The 5,156-nt window shown below is 41.3% G+C and overlaps 1 non-coding gene across 1 annotated transcript; it reads right to left on the minus strand.

The window, feature by feature from the left end:
• Window positions 1-203: 203 nt before the first annotated feature.
• TRNAC-GCA lies at window positions 204-275 on the minus strand. The gene has a single exon. It is a non-coding gene; the product is annotated as a tRNA-Cys (tRNA).
• Between the last annotated feature and the right edge of the window lie 4,881 nt (window positions 276-5,156).

Here is a 5,156-nt window from a genome sequence, read left to right on the forward strand (position 1 = left end):
ATTATCCTCATTACCTACAATGTTGAAATTCTAAATCTCCATATTGGGCTTAAAAGCCTCAAAAGATATTTGGTGGTTTCATCACTAACTTGTGTCCAACTTTTTGCAACCCCATGGACTGTAGCCCACTAGGCTCCTCTGTCCATGGGATTTTCCAGGCAAGAATACTAGAGTGGTTTGCCATTTCCTTCTCCAGGGGAATCTTCCCAACCCAGGGATTGAACCTGGGTCTCCTGCATTGCAGGCAGATTCTTTACCAACTGAGCCACCAGGGAAGCCCCAATAAATACAAGCTTTTGCACAGCAAAGGAAACTAAAAGTAAGGTGAAAAGACAGCCCTCAGATTGGGAGAAAATAATAGCAAATGAAGCAACAGACAAAGGATTAATCTCAAAAATATACAAGCAGCTCCTGCAGCTCAATTCCAGAAAAATAAATGACCCAATCAAAAAATGGGCCAAAGAACTAAACAGACATTTCTCCAAAGAAGACATACAGATGGCTAACAAACACATGAAAAGATGCTCAACATCACTCATTATCAGAGAAATGCAAATCAAAACCACAGTGAGATACCATTACACACCAGTCAGGATGGCTGCTATCCAAAAGTTTACAAGCAATAAATGCTGGAGAGGGTATGGAGAAAAGGGAGCCCTCTTACACTGTTGGTGGGAATGCAAACTAGTACAGCCACTATGGAGAACAGTGTGGAGATTCCTTAAAAAACTGGAAATAGAACTGCCATATGACCCAGCAATCCCACTTCTGGGCATACACAGCGAGGAAACCAGATCTGAAAGAGACACGTGCACCCCAATGTTCATCACAGCACTGTTTATAATAGCCAGGACATGGAAGCAACCTAGATGCCCATCAGCAGACGAATGGATAAGGAAGCTGTGGTACATATACACCATGGAATATTACTCAGCCATTAAAAAGAAATCATTTGAATCAGTTCTAATGAGATGGATGAAACTGGAGCCCATTATACAGAGTGAAGTAAGCCAGAAAGATAAAGACCAATACAGTATACTAACAAATATATATGGAATTTAGAAAGATGGTAATGATAACCCTATATGCAAAACAGAAAAAGAGACACAGATGTACAGAACAGACTTTTGGACTCTGTGGGAGAAGGCGAGGGTGGGATGTTCTGAGAGAACAGCATTGAAACAAGTATACTATCAAGGGTGAAACAGATCACCAGCCCAGGTTGGATGCATGGACAAGTGCTCAGGGCTGGTGCACTGGGAAGACCCAGAGGGAAGGGGTGGGGAGGGAGGTGGGAGGGGGGATTGGGATGGGGAATACATGTAAATCCATGGCTGATTCGTGTCAATGTATGACAAAAACCACTACAATATTGTAAAGTAATTAGCCTCCAACTAATAAAAATAAATGAAAAAAATAAATAAATAAACTTTGGGCTTCCCCAGATGGCAAGTGGTAAAGAATCCACCTGCCAATGCAGAAAACACAAGATGTGGGTTTGATCCCTGGGAAGATCCCCTGGAGTAGGAAATGGCCACCTGCTCCAGTGTTCTTGCCTGGAAAATTCCATGGACAGAGGGGCCTGGCTGGCTATAACACATGGAGTCACCAAGAGATGGACAGGGCTGAGCAACTGAACACACACACATACAATTATGATCTCTACTCTGAGCCTGTGTAAAGGAAACCATATTTAAAAGTCCTTAATGAGTTAGATATTCCAAATTCAGGAAACCTGATACCAGAACACCTTTAGCATTTAGTGGAATTATACCCATCAAGGACAGATAAATAATATGCTCATTTTCATGTCTTAAAAAAAGTCTTGGGAATATCATTGTTGATGCTCTTAGAATCACTTGTACGAGTTCAGATGAGAACTAAACTTCTGTTATTCAATGAAGTAAACACCCACCAAATTGTATATTTTTTAAGAAACTTCTCATGAATGTTGTCTGAAATTCATTTGTGGGGTTAATATGGATCACATAACTCAGACACTAAAGCATTATACGTTTATTTACTTCTCTTAGCCACTTTTGGTTCTTCTTTCTTTTCCTTTTATGTCCATTGTTTGTTTTTGTTTTGCTTTAGTTGGGGAAGAAGTTAGGAAACCATGATGTTAAGTTAGTTTTAAAAGGATTTTATAATAATAAAATTCTGCCACTTCAAACCATGTTTAAAATGTGTTTAGATGTTCAGGAGTTTTTAGCTATTTATTATGAATTGATAGTCCAGCCACAAAAATAAACAGTATCTAAGTTATTTTAAAATGACAGAATGTTCTGGGGCATGTTTTTGGTTGTTGGTAGTTATAAGTTGTTGTTATTATTGGAAAGAGATTCATTTTTACTACCATTAAATATTCCTTACATTTACTGTGTAAGAAAATAAAAGGGAAAATGTTGCTTTTCTTCACTTCATCTGGTTAGAATGCAAGTAACTATAAAACCGAACATTTGTATTGTGTACATTCTTTCCAGAGAAAAGTACAATTCAAAGTCAGTTGCTAATAATGGAAGGAAGGAACCAGCCATGTGGACACCATTTTGATGCTTGAAAAGCTGAAAGCAGTGTAGACTTCTAGAGGAGTACACACACATGCACACACACACCCTTCTTTATTACCCTCTCTTCAAGCACTGCATTCATATTAAGAAAACCATTCCTGACTCTGACGGTGTTATAAAGTTCCAGTGAATCTAGAAAGCAATTTTTTCCAGTATTTTGTTTTCATATATGCATGAATGTTCATGCAAATGCTTGAACAGAAAAAATTCCAGTTTTACAGGTTCACATAAACTAAATTTCCAGATCACTTTATATTTGTCTGAATAATAATTTGAAACATTTATTCTTTTTTTCACTGTGTAATAGCTATGTGAATTTAGGTTTTCTGATAATGAGGAACAAGAGTGCTGCAAATATTGACATGATATTTTCAAAGGCTGTCTCTTCTACAGTTTAGCCTGTAGGCACAATGTCATCAGAGCCATTCCAGGCAGACGTCTGTCTATCTCACTTGTAATCTTGAAAATTGGTCCTGTTTCTTGGACTTGTGAAATGCTCTATCCAGCTTTCCTCACAGCTTGTTTTGGGGGAACCCCTCCCAAGGATATTACTGCTTCAAACGTGTTGCTCTCCTAGTCACTTCAGGTCATCCCATTAGCCATTACTTCAACTAGTTTGGGCTTTCTCTAGTATAGATTTTTCCAGGCTTTTGTTCAGGTTGGGGTCAGGGGGAAAATCAATTGTTTTGAAGGTCTCTTCTGCAGGCAAGCATGGTCCTCAGACAGTAAAAGCGTCTGCCTGCAATGCGGGAGACCTGGGTTTGATCCCTGGGTCAGGAAGAGTCCCTGGAGAAGGCAACACCACCCACTCCGGTACTCTTGCCTGGAGAATCCCATGGACGGAGGAGCCTGGTGGGCTGCAGTCCATGGGGCCGCAAAGGTCGGACACGACTGAGGGACTTCACTTTCTTTTCTTTCTCTGTGGTCCTCAGCTGAGTTGATTTTCCTGCCAGTTTACTCACTGTGTTTCCTGTTGCTGCCACTCCTACTGGATATCCAGGCTTTCTGTGGATTCATTACCTTTTATTTTATTTTTTTTATGTCTTCTACCATTTTAGCAGGATTTAAGGAAAGAAGAGAGAAGGCATCAAGACATATTAAATAAGAGTATATCCCCCACTTCATGGAAAATAGATGGGGAGACAGTGGAAACAGTGTCAGACTTTAATTTTTTAGGCTCTGAAATCACTGCAGATGGTGACTGCAGCCATGAAATTAAAAGACGCTTACTCCTTGGAAGGAAAGTTATGACCAACCTAGATAACATATTTAAAAGCAGAGACATTACTTTGCCAACAAAGGCCCGTCTGGTCAAGGCTATGGTTTTTCCAGTGGTCATGTATGGATGTGAGAGTTAGACTATAAAGAAAGCTGAGCGCTGAAAAATTGATGCTTTTGAACTGTGGTGTTGGAGAAGACTCTTGAGAGTCCCTTGGACTGCAAGGAGATTCAACCAGTCCATCCTGAAGGAGATCAGTCCTGGGTGTTCATTGGAAGGACTGATGCTGAAGCTGAAACTCCAGTACTTTGGCCACCTCATGGGAAGCGTTGACTCATTGGAAAAGACCCTGATGCTGGGAGGGATTGGGGGCAGGATGAGAAGGGGACGACAGAGGATGAGATGGCTGGATGGCATCACTGACTCGATGGGCATGAGTTTGGGTAAACTCCAGGAGTTTGTGATGGACAGGGAGGCCTGGCATGCTGCAGTTAATGGGGTCGCAAAGAGTCGGACACGACTAAGCGACTGAACTGAACTGAACTGATCAGTCGGGATTCAAGCAAGAAAGAGAGGGTATAATCAACAGGCTAGTTAAGGAAGGTTATTGACGAAGGTAAACAGGCACCATGAGATATGATGAAACATTCCAGGGCTAGCAAAATAAGGAGCTGTCACCTTCTAGACCTAAAGAGGTGAATGAGAGCATCATGGACCATGAAAGTCATTATGGCTCCTTTAGCAGAGGAACCCACCCAACCAGCAATATTCCAACAGGGAGGAAGCTGAGGAGCAAACACCCTGACACCACTTTCCTTAGTCTTTTCAGTCTCCAGTGTGTGACTCTGCTTAGGCATAGCTGCCTGAAAGCCTCAGGGCGTGGGAGTCAGGTTGTGTCAATGGCAGAAGTCAGCCTCCTGGGGTCCAGAGGAGACAGAACAGGGTGGAGGAGGTAGAGAGTGGCTCTTGGAGGACAAATACGAATCGTCCAGTCTTTGGAGCATGTCTCTTAACCTCCAAATCCATTCTTAATCATAAATTTATTAATGAGTATGTTTGTACGTGTGTGCTATGTGTGTGTAAACATGGAACAATTGAGATAGAGGCACAGAACAAAACTTGTACATAATAATGAATGTGGATAAAGCCCTTGGTGTGTACCAGGTACTATCTGAAACACTATCAATGTATCAAATCATTTACTCCTCATAGTAATTCCATGAGGTAGGTGCTGTTATAATTCCCATTCTCCAGATAAGGAAACCGAAGTACAAAGAGTGTAAGAAACTTGCTCGGTCAAACAGTTAGTAAGTGGAAAACCTAGGACTTGGCACAGATTGGGACCAATCAGTAGAGCCAGATAGTTG

This window comes from Cervus elaphus, chromosome 9 (assembly GCF_910594005.1).
Source record: "Cervus elaphus chromosome 9, mCerEla1.1, whole genome shotgun sequence".
Classification (NCBI taxonomy): domain Eukaryota; kingdom Metazoa; phylum Chordata; class Mammalia; order Artiodactyla; family Cervidae; genus Cervus; species Cervus elaphus.